The 17,399-nt window shown below is 40.8% G+C and overlaps 1 protein-coding gene across 2 annotated transcripts in view; it reads right to left on the minus strand.

Annotated features, from left to right (window-relative positions):
• SGMS1 (sphingomyelin synthase 1) overlaps positions 1–17,399 on the minus strand; it is a 308,095-nt gene that overhangs the window by 128,291 nt on the left and 162,405 nt on the right. Inside the window, exon 3 of one of the 2 annotated variants that reach the window (XM_063434127.1) lies at positions 6,080–6,154. The exons of the other annotated variant lie outside the window; for it this stretch is intronic. The gene's annotated coding sequence lies outside the window, so the exon portion shown is untranslated. The remainder of the gene's footprint in view (positions 1–6,079; positions 6,155–17,399) is intronic. 2 annotated transcript variants of the gene reach the window in all.

Below are 17,399 nucleotides of genomic sequence, written 5' to 3' on the forward strand. Positions count from 1 at the left end.
GCCCACCCCCTTGGCGCTCATTCCAATCTAGCGCCCCTCTCCCCCCAGGACAGCCTTATGGATCCGCCGGCCCACCCATTCATTATCGGTATTGCCGGTGATTATTGCCCAATACTTAAAAAAAAAAAAAAAAAAATGAATATCGGCCGATAATATCGGCAAAACCGATAATCGCTTGATCCCTAGTTGGCACAATGCAGTCAGGCAGATAATGTTCCCCTGGCATCTGCCAATCCAGACTTGCCTTTAAACTGCCAAACAGAGAAGCGTGATTTGTCACTCTACAGAACAGGTTTCCACTGCTCCAGAGTCCAGCACTCGTTCCGACACCTGGCATTGTATTTGGTGATGTAAGGCATGCATGAAGCTGCTTGCCCATTGAAACCCATTCCATAAAGCTTCCACCACATATTTTGTGTGTTGATATTGATTCTAGTAGAAGTTTGGAACTCTCCAGATATGTAATTAGCTAGAATTAACTAAAGTTGTTTTGATGCTTATAGCATATCTCCCAACAGTCCTGATTTTCAAGTCCTTGCCCACCATCACCAGGTCCCTGGTGTCCTGCTGTTCAGGACACTAGGACCCTGTAGGGAGCACCGAAATAGGCTGCCAGTAACATGGGTTAATCTGCCCCTTTTGGGCGGAGCAAGTGGCACAATTGCCTTTGCCAGCTCCCACGGGCAACCCAATTCCTGCATTTCCAAGAACATCTCATGATACACACTCAAAAGAACAGGCACAGAAAGATCCAAAATGACTAGACAAGAACAGACTTGCTCAAGTCGATAACTGAGCATATCACACACATGATATAGAATAGTAATAGTTAACACAAAGACACAAAGTTGAAGCAAGATCAAGGGATGCTGCTAAATCCGGTTAGAGGTCAAGACTGAGCTCTTGGACATAAATTCCTCATCAGCTAAGGCCAAGTTTGTCTCACATTCAGTAACACAGTGATCTGTCCCTGGCATTAAGTCTATGCTGTCTATGTGCCAACGATGGCTCATTCTCCGGCTTATATATGTTTTTGAAATTCATATGTCGTTTGAGGTCTGTTCCTGGAGTTCACTCACAATAAAATCCTACTGTACAAAAGATTTGTACGGTTAAAACGGGCAACAGACAAATATTGAAGACCAGTTATTTAATTTTAAAACATATTAAGAATAAAAAAATTAAAGGAAGCACAGTGTTAGAATTTTTTATTTTTGCATTTGTCTAAATAAACCATAATGAAATTATATGTAATAATAAGGTAATTTAAATTAAACTAAACAAATAAATCTGACACACCTCCCTTGTAATTTTCCAGCATAGATAGCCCTGGGTGTTTTAAATAAAAATTATTTGGTTTTAGAACCCTATAAGTAATCACAAACAGGTTTAAGACATTTAGATTCAAGTGGTAGTGTGCTGTGCATACAATTGTTAACATATGTGTCTATTTCTCATCACAAAAACTAAATTCCTCTTAGGAAATTACCTTAAGCCACTATTTGCCATGGAGGCTCCAACACATTAAAATCACTAACCCCAACTTGATTAAAAGCCTGCCTAGTAGGAAGAAACTTCCGCCTGCACGGAGAGAAGTAAAGAAAAATAAATATAAAGATTTAACCAGAGCAGAGGTTATTGAAAACCAGTAATCTGGACATTGACGGCTTCCACCATTCAGGTAGAAAACCACAGGGCAGCAACAGAAACAAAACAATTGTGATCCAGGGCAGCACAGTAAACATTTAACTCTTTTTCAGGACATTGATCAGGACATGAATCAGAGATAAACTTCTGAAAATGCCACTCAATGTCAAGCATCATCATAATAGCCTCACCGAATTTATGACTTGAAAAAAGGATTTAAAAAAAATTATAATTTAAAACAATAAAACCTTTACTTTTGCTTACATTCATTGATAGGTGCTTCACTTTAGTGAGCGGAGAGGTAAGTGTTTCTCTGACCGTATTCGGCTATTTCTGCAGATTTCCCCGATTTCCACGAATACTACCATGTCCTGAGTAGGTGAGCAGTAGGAATGCCTTCATCTCTATTTCCGCCCAACGTAATTTAGTCAAGCTCACAGGGCATTTACTCCAGTGCAAGATCATTCAGGCACTCTGCCCACTAAACGGAGGCACCAATCAACACATTAGTCTCTCCCAATCCCTGTCCACCAATCAGCTAAAGCGGGTGCCTTAAATAGAATCATGAACGCTGACCACACATGCTGTTATTGATAAAGCCTGACGGGGGAAATTAATTTTGTGGCTGCCTCCTTGGCAGATATCATCATAAGTGGTGATCTGAACTAATCACAATGCTTGCCCATAGGGAAGCATTGGATTAGCTCTAGATCAAGCATGTCAAACTTGCGGCCCGCGGGACGCATGCAGCCCACAATGAATATTTTTGCGGACCGCGAGCTTGACATGCTTACTAAAGCAGAGTAGGCACCTGCTCTCCCGACATTGCAGGTGCCTACTCTGCTCATTTACCCGGCCGAGGGAGAGGTCTCTGGCGGCAGTGAGGGAGCTCAGTCTTCTTGCTCCTCACTGCTCCCTTGCGCGCGCCGTTTGAAGGGTAGGGAGCAATGATTACAATGATGTAAGTGTGTGCAAGAATGTTGAAGTGTTTGTGACTGTCAGTGTGTGTGTGTGTGTGTGTGTGAGACTGTCAGTGTGTGTGTGTGTCTGTCACTGTGTGTGTCTGGCTGTCAGTGTGTGTGTCTGGCTGTCAGTGTGTGTGTCTGGCTGTCAGTGTGTGTGTCTGGCTGTCAGTGTGTGTGTCTGGCTGTCAGTGTGTGTGTGTCAGAGTGGTTGTGTCTGTCAGTGTGTGTGTCTGTCAGAAAGGTTGTGTCTGTCAGAGTGGTTGTGTCTGTCAGAGTGGTTGTGTCTGTCAGAGTGGTTGTGTCTGTCAGAGTGGTTGTGTCTGTCAGAGTGGTTGTGTCTGTCAGAGTGGTTGTGTCTGTGAGTGTGAGTGTGTTTGTCAGAGAGTGTGTTTGTCAGAGAGTGTGTTTGTCAGAGAGTGTGTTTGTCAGAGAGTGTGTTTGTCAGAGAGTGTGTTTGTCAAAGAGTGTGTTTGTCAAAGAGTGTGTTTGTCAAAGAGTGTGTTTGTCAAAGAGTGGGTTTGTCAAAGAGTGTGTTTGTCAAAGAGTGTGTTTGTCAAAGAGTGTGTTTGTCAGAGAGTGTGTGTTTGTCAGAGAGTGTGTGTTTGTCAGAGAGTGTGTGTTTGTCAGAGAGTGTGTGTTTGTCAGAGAGTGTGTGTTTGTCAGAGAGTGTGTGTTTGTCAGAGAGTGTGTGTTTGTCAGAGAGTGTGTGTTTGTCAGAGAGTGTGTGTTTGTCAGAGAGTGTGTTTGTCAGAGAGTGTGTTTGTCAGAGAGTGTGTGTTTGTCAGAGAGTGTGTGTTTGTCAGAGAGTGTGTGTGTGTCTGTCAGTGTGTGCTGGTCAGTGTTGCGATGGCCGCGGCTGGACAGCGGAGAACCTGGCGGGGCATGCAATGCTACATTCTGACGTGACGTTAACGTGCTCCACCGTCACAGGTTTTCAAGGAGTAGCAGGAGGATCCGTTTGACACAGGATGTGGGTGGCGTCATTGGGGGTATACCAGAGCCTGGACTCCGGAGTCGCATACTGGCAGCGGCAATGTGAGTGGAGTCTGCTTGTTGGCTAATATTTTTTATAAACAAGGTCTGGGGTTTACTAGAGGGGGTGCTGGGATTTAGTATAGAGGGGGACTTTGAATTAGTACAGAGGGAGGGGAGGGCTGTGAATGAGTACAGGGGGGGGGGGCACTGGTATTTAGTACAGAGGGGGGGACTGGGGTTTAGTAGAGGAGGATGCAGATTTTTTAATTTTTTTTTACTGTACTTTTTAAAACAAACCTGCGTTTCTATGAAAATTTAAGGTTTGTTCTTTTTTTTTTTTGCGGCCCACATAAACTTAAAGGGAAACAATCCGTTTTCCTGTCACTGCAGGTCCCCTCTCCCTCCCACCCCCCAATCCCCGGTTGCTGAAGGGGTGAAAACCCCTTTCAGTAACTTACCAGAGGCAGCGACATGTCCCACGTCGCTGCTTCTTCCTCCGCTGCCGCTCCTCCTCTGTTTTACGTCGGCCAGTGGGCAAGACTGATCCCGCCCACCGGCCGGGGAGACCTAATGCGCATGCGCATTAGAGCTCCCCATAGGAAAGCATTGAAAATGCTTCTCAATGGTTTCCTATGGGGAATTGAGCGACACTGAAGGTCCTCACACAGCGTGAGGATGTCCAGCGACGCTCTAGCACAGGTTTTCTGTGCTATGAAGCAGGAAGTGCCCTCTAGTGGCTGTTAATAAAAAACTGCAATAATTACACTTGCAGGGTTAAGAGTAGTGGGAGTTGGCACCTAGACTACTCCAATGGGCAGAAGTGGTCTGGGTGCCTGGAGTGTCCCTTTAAACCTGGTTTATGTGGCCCGTGCTAGCCTTTGAGTTTGACATGCTTGTTCTAGATTGTGAAGGAGGCAGATCAGGGGAAGAGCCAGCACAAGCCAAACACAGCTCTGGCCAATCAGCACCACTTCATAGAGATGCATTAATCAATGCATCTCTAAGGTGAAAGTTCAGTGTCTCCATGCAGAGAGTGTAGAAACTGAATGGCAGTGCAGCCTGTGCAGCATTGCCCCAGGAAGCACCTTTAGTAACAATCTGAAGAGTGGCCAGTGGAGGATTCCCAAGGCTGCAATGTAAACACTGCATTTTCTCTGAAAAGACTGTTTACTGCAAAAAAGCCTGAAGGGAATGGTTATACTCACCAGAACAAATATAATACGTTGTAGTTGTTCTGGTGACTATAGAGTCCCTTTAATTCCCACTACCAGCAGTTGTTGAAAGACTCTACCCTTCAGGACCTTAAGGAAGCTGGAATAAGAAACCAGAGGAGGAGAATTGCTTGCATGAGGACCTAGTGTCTAAGGTCACTCAGTTCTCAGAAGTCTTTGTCAAATGCTGATAGGTGAGGTACAAGACAAATGTTTACATCATTTTTAAGACAATGTAAACATTTGCTAGTACTTCTGCTAGCACAATGTAGAGATTAATTTATTTGGAATTTAAATTTGTTACACTTGTGTTTACCATGACATGTACACTTTAACAACAATGTTTACATACATTAACAGTAAATTAGCAAAAGTAAAAAGTAAAAAAATTTCCATTACATTAAAACATGTCAACCTTTCAATAAACAGGTAATGTTTTGGTCTCTTCCAAAGACCTTTATCATATTGTTATTTTATTATTAGTTTTGGCAGAACCAAAGTTCTGGAACAACCAGTACTTCATTCTGTGTAGCTTTTACAGCGAGTCAACAGTTTGTTCCTTCACGTAAAGCAATCATTTAGTGATCCTATGAATAAGATACAGTTTAAAAGAAATATAAATGGCTTTCCTTAAAGAGAATCTAGAGAAGTAGGAATAGAAAGCTGTATTCCTAACACTATAGTGTCCTCTGGTCCACCCCTCCCTCGCACCCGCTCCCCCCTGTGGCACAAAAAACAGTTTTAAAAAAACAAAACTGAGGGCGGCGAGGGAGATCGGCACTCCGCCTCCTCTGATGTCATCCTAGACAACCTAATGCGTATGCGTAGTGAGCATGCAATGTTTTACATTGCAGGACTAAGTGTGACATTGCACCCAGACCACTTAAATAAGCTGCAGTGGTCTGGGTGCCTATAGTTTTCATTTAACATGGGAAAAGATATATCAAAACAAACACGGCCAATGATAAAGAAAACATCCAAGTATTTACAATGTCATAGATGAATTAATCTAACAGAACTAGCAAAAAAATATAAAATATAGACTGCAGCTATTGAAGAGATAAAATTTCCATGAGGCAACTCTCTTAAAGGATAACTCTAGGCACCATAACAACCTAATGGGAAGGAAGCTGGTACGGTGTGAGGAGATCTTTGACACTGGCTTACCAGAAAGTTATTAAGCATTAACTTACGATTTAACCCCAAAGTCTTCAAGCCAGCACCCGATTTCTCTGCCACCTAACTTTATAGACTGTGTGTGAGAAACAATGATGGACTTACCTCAAGTATATTTTCACATAGACTTCTCCTTTAGGTGGGATTCCATGATCAATTTCCTGCCCAATGTTTAGTTTACTAAACAAAAAGGAAACATATTTATAAGCATACTGGCGCAAAAGGAAATAACCAGACATAGCTTTCAGAACGGAAAACAGTACTTAGATGGAATACATGAGCAGTACAGGCACAGTACAGCCCTACGATAACATAACCTTTTATTACATTACACTGATAATGCACAGAAGGCAATGCTGATAACAATATTGGTGTTTTACTAATATCAGACCTAAGCATAACCCTGTGTTATGATATATTTCATGCAACTAGCAAAGATCAATTATATTTTCATTAAAGAGACAATAAGCCTGTAAGGTCCAAACGCCTTTCATAACATTTGTATGGCAGTCTGTCATTGTAATGGCAACTGAGCAGTGGCAATTTAAGGAGTACTTTAGTTGTCAAACTAATTGGGACACCATAAACCGTTTCATAAATACGTCCCTAGCTTCAATCCAGACTTTGTCATCCCTCTAAAAGAAATCAAAACACCTTAAAATATTTCTACATAGATCAGTTTAAAGCAGTAATTCTTCTTCTTCATATATCTTATTATTATTTAACTGTAGTTTTCATTAGTATTTTGTCACACATTTTCTTCACACAATGACAGGCATGAGGGTAGAATAATATATATATATATATATATATATATATATATATAAATATATATATATATATATTTGTTTTTTTTTCTTGAAGTCTTTAAAGAACACAATAGGGTCAGGAATACAAACATATATTCCTGACCCTATAAGGTTAAAACCACCATCTAGCCCCCTCCCTGGCGTCCGCTTGCCTCCCTAAATATAGTAAAATCAGTCTGAGGCTGCTGCCTCTGTCCCTGAACTGCCTCTTTCTCCTGACATCATCAGAAGTGGTAGCCTGATCCAATCACAATGCTTCCCCATAGGATTGGCTGAGACTGCCAAGGAGGCAGATCAGGGGCAGAGCCAGCACAAGTCAAACACAGCCCTGGCAAATCAGCATCTCCTCATAGAGATGAATCGAATCAATTCATCTCTAAGAGGAAAGTTCAGTGTCTGCATGCAGAGGGTGGAGACACTGAATTGCAATGCTGCTTACTCTGCAGCACGGCCCAAGGAAGCACCTCTAGCAGCCACCTGAGGGTGGCAAGTGGAATTATCACTAAGCTGTAATGTAAACACTGAATTTTCTCTGAAAAGACAGTGTTTACAGCAAAAAGCCTGAAGAGAATGATTCTACTCACTGGAACAGATGCAATAAGCTGTAGTTGTTCTGGTAACTATAGTGTCCCTTTAATGTATAATAAGCATAATTCAACCATGATTTCGCTGGTATTTACAACAGCTAATGTCAGTTTACTAATCTTTCAAATTAACTCCATATCCAATCCTACTAAGATTGCCATAATGAAAACACAGGGCCTCAGGTAGCCAAAATCCTTAATTGTAATAATATTCAGCTGTGGCGAACCGCCTGGCACCTTGACTGGGTACCTCCGCCAATCCAGCTTCCTAGTTATCACCGAGTACCATAAGCATTTTGCCGGGACACCATAAGCACTTCCAGCCCCTACACGCCGCTGCTTGGCTGGGGTCTCGCCGCCTCTTTCCACCCTGGATTCAGCTCCCAGTGGTTAGAGCTCTCCTCCAGAGATTATAGCAGGTATTGCAAGTAAAAGAGCAAGCATAGCTGTCTCCCCTCCCCCATCCCCTTCCCCACATTAGCTGAGACTTAATGCTGGGAGTAGACTCTCTTTATTCAGGGCCACACACAGCCTTTTATGCAAAAGCCCCATACAAGGGGTCTCCAATCCAACCCCCCAGGGCAATCCCTCCCATGATCCTCTGTGCCTGAGAGGCAATCCAGTCCCCTCTCAGGTACAGAGAAATCCTTTTATTTTGTCACACATGGTTTGTTAGGCACAGACCCCGACATGGGGTCTACAACAAAATACAACAGGAAAAGGAAGGGGGAGAAGCATTGTTAAATAGCCCTGACCTGAACCCCATAAGCAGGCAAGCATGTGTGCATGGTACGCAGTGACGGCGTTCCGTCAAATCAGCAATCTGCAAAAAAAAGCAAGCCAGTGAGTAGATTTAAGTTATTTTGATGCCTGCCAACTTGCTGGTGGTGTTTTATTCTGTTAGGAAACCTGTCATTTTGTTCATGTCAAACTACACCGAACAAAGTTAAACAGCTGTCACAATTAGAGATGATTGCGTATAATTTGAAGCTACATCGCTCAAGAGCAAGCTCATAGAGAGAGTCTCTTTGCAGCGAAAACCATACTTCCCATGACCTTCTCTCCGCTGGCTCTTCCCATAAATATCGTGCTGTGTGGTCTTGATTGATCCTGCAGTGATCTGATCAGGTCAAGCTATAGAAGGAGAAGCCATGGACTTGCATCCACACAGCTGCACAAATTATACACTGTCAAAAAAATTAATCTCTTATGATTTTTACTCCACAAGACTTTAATTCATTATAACCACATGGCATGTCTTCCATCTAGCTTTATTACGGTGTGAAGATTGGCCGATTATATATAATATAACATATTAATGTTCGTGTAATAAATATTTTTGTAAAAATATATAAAAACTACATATGGGCAACAGATATGAACCCATTTGCACTATTCTGAAAATCATTTAAAGGTGCAATAATCGTGACACCTTATTGTACTGGTTAGTTGTCACCTATATGATGGGACTCTCTTCCCTGGTGCAAGCTATATGGTAAATATCAGCCTGGGAATAAACTTGGAAGATGAATCTTTGGTGCTTAGCATTCGCTGTATCAACATGTTAATATTTAAAATGAAAATAAGACATTTCTGTATACACAATAAACACAAAGCCAAATGCACAATTTGGCAGACATTAGAAGAATGATTAAAAACATATGTTAAATAAAGCAGGAAGCAACACTAGCATTTAAAGGGACAGTTTTAGCACGATAACAACTACAGCTCATAATACTGGTTATGGAACAAAGGAGTATATCGGTGCTGTCTACCATTTTTTTTATTTTTTTTTTAAGGCTTCCTCCAAGCACCATAAACTTCAGTGTTCAGAAGTGGTCATGGTGCATGGAGTCTGTATGTTTATAACTTTGCTCATTTGGAGATTAACTTCTCTGCTGCCAGAGGTGTAACTCCTCCTATGGCAGTGGCGTTGGGACGTCATCCACCAGCCCAGTACTAGAGTTCCACCAAGCAGGCTAAAGTTAATTATGTGCATATTATTATGCACAGAATTGCAATAATTGGCTGAGTGTGGTCAGCTAATGCTCTCAGCCAATGAATGGCAGACAGGATAGTCATCTGACTTGGCAGCTCTACAGAAGCCAGATGCACATCACAGCCAGCCACTGAGGAGACCCGCTGTCCGACAGGACCAGTTAGGAGGGCAAACTGTTTAAAACAAGCAAGTAAATAATTTTAAACAAATATACAAAGGAAAACAAAGCAAAATTTTTTTTGGAAAAGTATGTAATAGTTTGTAAACGTACTATAAACTAAGCCAGTTTGCATTATTTGCCACACCTCTAAGCTAGAGAAATTCCTTGGTCCTCCCCCTCCCGTTTACACACACCACCTTAGTTTGAAAGCAGTGCAGCTTGTTTATCTCACTCAAACTAATCCACCCTTAAATCAGAATGCCAGGCTAAGCCATCCCCAGTCCAAATTTTCCCATTGGAAAACTTTCGGCCTAAAACATACTTTCTCCATCTTAGCGATCAGTTTAGTTAGTAAATGATGCCTAAATGTTTTCATGCAATGAGAATGGTTGCCTGTGTGTCATGGGGATTGTCTACCATACAGTTATATGATAGGGGATAGCTAGTATATTGAAGGGATATTTCCCGTACTGCAGTACAATAATATAACACACCTTATTTGAAAAACCACAGGAGACAATTATTATCATGTATGACAGCAAACATATCAATTCACACAGCAAAACCACAAGTGTTATGTGGCCATTTAAACCACCACTGAATATTAGGTAACCAGCCAATCTAAACACAAGCTGCAAACAGTGTATTTCGAGGTTAGTATATATTATATATACAAGGACTGGCCAGATAATCAGCATGAAATTCTATTTTTTTTTTTGGAACTTACCAAGTTTTGCATAAACTAGCCAATTAGCATGGGATATATTTTATTATAATTATTTTAATACTATACATTGCAGGGATTGGCTAATCTGCATTTGCTTTTATTATTTTGAGCTAACTATGCAATGCAGGCATTGGCCAATCTATATGTGAATTTATTTTATTCTAATAATTTTGAACTTATTATGTAATGATTTTAAAGGTAATACATAGACACTGGTCAATCAGCATATCTATGGCTTGTATTGGTTTGAAATTTCTATTCTCCTCAAACAGTCCTCACTAATAGAAAAGAAAAAAAAATAGATTACAAAACTGAATTATTACCCACTAACTACTTTCTACTCTCCGGCAGACATATATGCGCGTTTTAGCATATTTGATTAAATAGTACTTTCCATGTGCTACTTGATGCTTCTATCAAAAGTTACCTCCACTTTAGAAAGCCTTAAAGGTGAATCACGTTGTGGATATTTTTAATATTGTTAAAGGTATTTTGGCTACTTTTATACTGTGAGTGTGCCATTTTACTCTTTTACTATTATATTAATTTTTTATGTCTCTACTGTCTGGCATCCATTTTTATTCTGTTCCATTGAGGACTACTCTAAAGAATCCTAGGTGGGGATTATATCACTCAAGTACTATTCATTGAGCAGTTTGCCTGCTCAATAAAATGTGAGTAAAAATGTATATATTTCTACACTCCAGGAGTTTTTAAAACAGTGAGCACTATTATTGTTCCTTTTATCATTTTATGGTTTTCACAGCATTGAAACAACTATCAACTTCCCATGTATCCAATACGTGGGGATTCTACCACTGCACGCTATCCACACTAGAGCTATTATATAGCTCTAAAAAACATGAGTAGGACCATATAGACTTTTGAATATGTACATAATTCTGGGATATGTTACACTATTAGTCTATCTATGTTTTTATATACGAATTTAAAGATTTCTTCTGACCTTGATCCCCTGGCAGAAGAAGATTCTCTGAAGAATTCCATAGTCATTTCTGGACTTTTTTTCTTAATATCAATCGTTTTATATCAATAATCATTTTATCCATATATTTTATCCTGTTGTAATAGCTTTTTGTGTTGCTCATATATAGTAGACGAATATTGTTTTGGCGCAACCTTTCCCCCTATCCTTTTTTATTATTGTACTTGTGTGTAAGGCTAAGAGGGAGCCCTACATTTGAAGGCGTGCTGCCTACCTGTTTAATATCTCTAAACTGAATTTGGTCTGGTTGAACAGCGCTGACCTGTCTGTATTTTTTACCTGCAATTAATGCAATGCTAGCTTTGGACATTGCTGAATAATGCAAAACTAGAGGGTATACATACAACTTTAAAAAAACAAAAATGTTTAAAAAAAAAAAAAAAACACTTCATAATTATGAGGTTTAAAGGGAAACTCCAGTGCCAGGAAAACGATCCGTTTTCCTGGCACTGGAGGGTCCCTCTCCCTCCCACCCCCCAATCCCCGGTTACTGAAGGGGTGAAAACCCCTTCAGTCACTTACCTGAGGCAGCAGCGATGTCCCTCGCCGCTGTCTCCTCCTCCGCGATGCTCCTCCTGTCCATTGCGTCGGCCGGTGGGCGAGACTGATCCCACCCACCAGCCGATGAGACCTAATGCGCATGCGCAGCAATGGGACCTGATGGAATACACCCAAAGCTATTAAAAGAGCTTAGTGGTGTACTAGCAAAACCATTAACCGATTTATTTAACCAATCATTGATAACAGGAGTAGTCCCAGAAGATTGGAAGTTGGCGAATGTTGTGCCCATTCACAAGAAAGGTAATAGGGAGGAGTCGGCAACTATAGGCCAGTAAGCCTTACTTCAGTAGTGGGGAAAGTGATGGAAACCATGTTAAAGGATAGGATTGTTGAACATCTAAAAAAACACATGGATTTCAAGATCAGAAACAACATGGGTTTACTTCAGGGAGATCATGCCAAACTAATCTTATTGATTTTTTTGATTGGGTAACTAAAATTATAGATCAGGGTGGTGCCGTAGACATTGCTTACCTAGATTTCAGTAAGGCTTTTGACACTCTTGCACATAGAAGGCTTATCAATAAACTGCAATCTTTAAGTTTGGATTCCAATATTGTTGAATGGGTAGGGCAGTGGCTGAGTGACAGGCAACAGAGGGTTGTAGTCAATGGAGTATATTCGAAGCTAGGCCTTGTCACCAGTGGGGTACCTCAGGGATCTGTACTTGGACCCATAATCTTTAATATTTTTATTAGTGATATTGCAGAAGGTCTTGATGGTAAGGTATGTCTTTTTGCTGATGATACTAAGATATGTAACAGGGTTGATGTTCCAGGAGGGATAAGCCAAATGGCTAATGATTTAGGTAAACTAGAAAAATGGTCAGAGTTGTGGCAACTGACATTTAATGTGGATAAGTGCAAGATAATGCATCTTGGACGTAAAAACCCAAGGCCAGAGTACACAATATTTGATAGAGTCCTAACCTCAACATCTGAGGAAAGGGATTTAGGGGTGATTATTTCTGAAGACTTAAAAGGTAGGCAGACAATGTAATAGAGCAGCAGGAAATGCTAGCAGAATGCTTGGTTGTATAGGGAGAGGTATTCGCAGTAGAAAGATGGAAGTGCTCATGCCATTGTACAGAACACTGGTGAGACCTCACTTGGAGTATTGTACGCAGTACTGGAGACCGTATCTTCAGAAGGATATTGATACCTTAGAGAGAGTTCAGAGAAGGGCTACTAAACTGGTTCATGGATTGCAGGATAAAACTTACCAGGAAAGGTTAAAGGATCTTAACATGTATAGCTTGGAGGAAAGACGAGACAGGGGGGATATGATAGAAAATTTAAATACATAAAGGGAATCAACAGAGTAAAGGAGGAGACTATATTTAAAAGAAGAAAAACTACCACAACAAGAGGACATAGTCTTAAATTAGAGGGACAAAGGTTTAAAAATAATATCAGGAAGTATTACTTTACTGAGAGGGTAGTGGATGGATGGAATAACCTTCCAGCTGAAGTGGTAGAGGTTAACACAGTAAAGGAGTTTAAGCATGCGTGGGATAGGCATAAGACTATCCTAACTATAAGATAAGGCCAGGGACTAATGAAAGTATTTAGAAAATTGGGCAGACTAGATGGGCCGAATGGTTTTTATCTGCCGTCACATTCTATGTTTCTATGTTTCTCCACCTCTCTGTTCCTGTACGTCCAGGTTACAATTACAAGTCTGTTAGTCCACCCATTGTACAGCGCTACGGAATCTGATGGCGCTATATAAATAATAAAATAATAATAATATACACTGGTCCTCCGTCTTGTTACACATCTTGTATTGTTTATAGCATAGTTTTGTGAAGGTTCTTTTCCTTTATCATTCCAGTAAAAAAAAAATCCCAGCTCTTCCGATTCCACTCATTCTCCCTATACAGCAACAACGTGTTCCCGCTCAGTAAATACGCAAGCAATCATATACCTAGCTGCTGACAGCAAAATTAGAAATGCAACAGAAAGCACATGAGACAAACCCACTTTTTCTCAACAACTTCCTCTTAATGAAAGAACATTTCACAATTTTTTACAAATATTCAGTGCATTGCGCAAGTAATCACCCTTCTATATCCAGTGACGATTTTTGAGTCCTATCCCGCCATTCTGACTTAGTTTCCTGGTGTCCTGCTTTCGGGGACCACCACAGAACTGTACCCAACTAGCATAGTGCAAACTCATCATTAGAAGTGCTCACGCTATTTTCAGGGCACTAGGACCCTGCAGAGTGCACTGTTATTATATTAATTCAACAATTAATAGCCATTTGGCAGTATAACCTTTGACATTAAACCAGATGGTATGGTGAAGGTGTGTCCCAATCACTAAACAGACATGCCTTATTGTAAGATTTCTGGTTTTCCATTCAGGATGCTGATGTCAAAAGAAAAAAGCAAAAAAAAAAAAAAAAAAAAACCCCAAAGGGCATGAACCTAAATGCTTTGAATTACCCAAATACTGCACTGTTTACATCGGAGCAAATTATTCGACCAACACACATTCTTGGCATTAAAAATTACACTACTCACATTCCATCTTCATATACAACATTCTTTCACCAGCACTGAATTTCGAACTTTTTATAATATCATTACAAAGATAATGAAAAACTACTAATCCTTAGAATAGCACAAAATCCATATATTTGAATTTTTTTTTCTCTATTTATGAATGAGGTTGAACAAAATCATGGTGGAATAAACTTTTAATGAAACCGTGTTGTGGTAAAGATCATAGCTGCAGTCTCAATGCTCATTTCTCTTTTGCAACTTTTTTATGCAGCCCTAGCCACAACTTCCTTGGCTTTGACTCAAATGAAAAGGTTTAATTTGCACAGTTTTTATCTCCTGCTCTGTTAACTGAACTTTAATACAGTGCCTGACAAATTTGCTTGGAATCTAGTAGCCAGCTAAAAAAGTTAGGAGCCAGTTTTTTTTTTTTAAACTAACAAAGCTTAACTTTCGCCACCAGAATCACTACAGCTTAATATAGTTGTCCTGGTGTCTATAAACTGTACTTGAGGGATTTTCAGAGATAAGGCAGCGCTTTTCATTGCTGCCTAGCAACGCCTCTAGTGACAGTCACTCAGACAGCCACTAGAGGGGCTTCCTAGTCCAGAGCTGCTCAGTGTACACAAGTCATGCATGTGTGTGTGTGCAAGCCAGCACAACCAGCATTACATCTCATACAAGGCCTATGAAATCTTCTAAGAGCAGTTATTGCTCAATTATCCAGGGGCTTACACATCTTTAACCAAGCGTTCCATCATTCTAAGATTGTGCACATTCTCCTAGTCCATTTCCTGTTTCTTGGTTCTAGACTTCCTCTAAGCAAATCCGTTAACTGAATAGGATATCGTGCTGTCTTCTGACTACTCTGACGAGCATATCTCCGGCAAGTAAATGTTCACTCGTATGCGCGTAGGCTTTTGTGCCATTGCCAATCCTCCACAGCAATGTAGGTAAAGATTGTGCAGTCACGCTAAGATGTATTACTCCTTTTATACAGCATGCATTAGGGAAATTGTTGGTGCTATATAAAAATAATGTTATATGCTGATATTATATTGTATGTATAAAAACTGACTGCTTGAAGTCACTGACATTCTTCTCTTTTTTTTATTTTCACAAAGCACACTAACAATTATAAAGCATGGCATGCAAGATTCCAATGCCTAGTGGTGCATGAAGAATAGTAACCTTTATGACAGGAACATTAACAAAACAATGCAAATACAGATCAAGAATTGGCTGGCCAAGGAAAGATATGGTTAAAAAGTTGCTAGGCTTGGAATTTGGAATTTGAAAACAAAAACAAAATATCTTTGATAAACATAAGAGAACAGAAGTAAAACAGAAGTAAAACGATTCAGCGCTTGTAAAGTACTGTTTAAGTTCTAAGGCAGCTCAATCACTAAGTCCAGAGTCTCTCTTGCCTGGTGTAGAGAAATGAAGAAGCAGAAGGGTGGTGTAGCGCCTACTATGTCCTTGAAAAAATGTAAAAAAAGGATTTAAAAAAAAGAGAGAGAGAGAAAAAAAATAAACTTAAAAACCTTACGTTTTAATCTTCTTTGATTTGTTAGAGTACATAATAGGCGCTACATCAGTCTTCTGCTTCTTCATAAGAGAACAGAAACCTGTCTCCATTACAGGATCAATTAAAGTCACCCTGACCATTTCATCTTAAAGGGACACTCCAGGCACCCAGACCACTTCTGCTCATTGGAGTGGTCTGGGTGCCAACTCCCACTACCCTTAACCCTGCAAGTGTAATTATTGCAGTTTTTCATAAACTGCAATATTTACATTGCAGGGTTAACTCCACCTCTAGTGGCTGTCTATTAGACAGCCACTAGAAGTCACTTCCTGGGTTCTAGCACAGGTTTCCTGTGCTAGAGCGTCGCTGGACGTCCTCACGCTGTGTGAGGACCTCCAGCGTCGCTCAAAACCCCATAGGAAAGCATTGAAATTATTTTTCAATGCTTTCCTATGGGGAGACGTAATGCGCATGCGCGGCATTTCCGCGCATGCGCATTAGGTCTCCTCGGCCGGTGAGCGAGATTAGTCTCGCCCACCGGCCGACGTAATCATTAGGAGGAGCGTCGCGGAGGCGGAGACAGCGGCGAGGGACATCGCCGCTGTCCCAGGTAAGTGACTGAAGGGGTTTTCACCCCTTCAGTAACCGGGGATTGGTGGGTGGGAGGGAGAGGAACCCTCCAGTGCCAGAAAAACGGATCGTTTTTCTGGCACTGGAGTTTCCCTTTAATGGTCCTGTCATTTTAACTCTACAATGTAAAACACAGCATTTTTTTATAATATTAAAGTAACACTATATCGTAATACATATCAGCCTGCATGATCCATCCACCCCTACCCTCTTTGCAAAAAATATTTTTTTGTAAATATTTTATGATATATTTTCATGTGACTGAAGAAATGACACTCTGCTACAATGTAAAGTAGTAAGTGTGCAGTCTGTATAACAGTGTAAAATTGCTGTCCACTCAAAATAACTAAACACACAGCCATTAATGTCTAAAACCGTTGGCAACTAAAGTGAGGACACCGGCGGGTGCTATTCTTCTCCTGGTGCTTCAGCTGCCAGGAGACTCATGTGTATTGCAAGAATACATCAGAAAAGCCTATAGAGGATCCTGTGAGACAGCAGAATCCTTCAGAGAGAGAACGAGACAATTTACCTGCATCCTTCACTGGGATGGCTGGGGGATTGGCACGTCTCAATGGTGGTAGCTCTACCCAGTGTCAAGAAGTGTCAGGTGTAGGAAAAATACAAAGAGAGACAAAATAGTCCCTTACTTTGTCTCAGTATAGCTTTTGACTGTGCTGGAATTTCAGTGAAATTCCAACACAATCAATATGAGTATGTCCTAAATATTTTATCTTTATGAACTACTAATTTTGTAGGGGAGCTGATGGTGCCGCTTTAACACAGGTTGTTTTGGTATTTAGAGTCAGAGGCGGCTCTCTAATTAGCCTTAGGGTGACACGTTCAGAGACCGAAGACCCGACACAGGAGGGGGTCCGGCGGCTTGCCCTTTGTGCTACCGGGTGCGAGGCCCCT

Source organism: Pelobates fuscus, chromosome 10 (genome assembly GCF_036172605.1).
Source record: "Pelobates fuscus isolate aPelFus1 chromosome 10, aPelFus1.pri, whole genome shotgun sequence".
Taxonomy (NCBI): domain Eukaryota; kingdom Metazoa; phylum Chordata; class Amphibia; order Anura; family Pelobatidae; genus Pelobates; species Pelobates fuscus.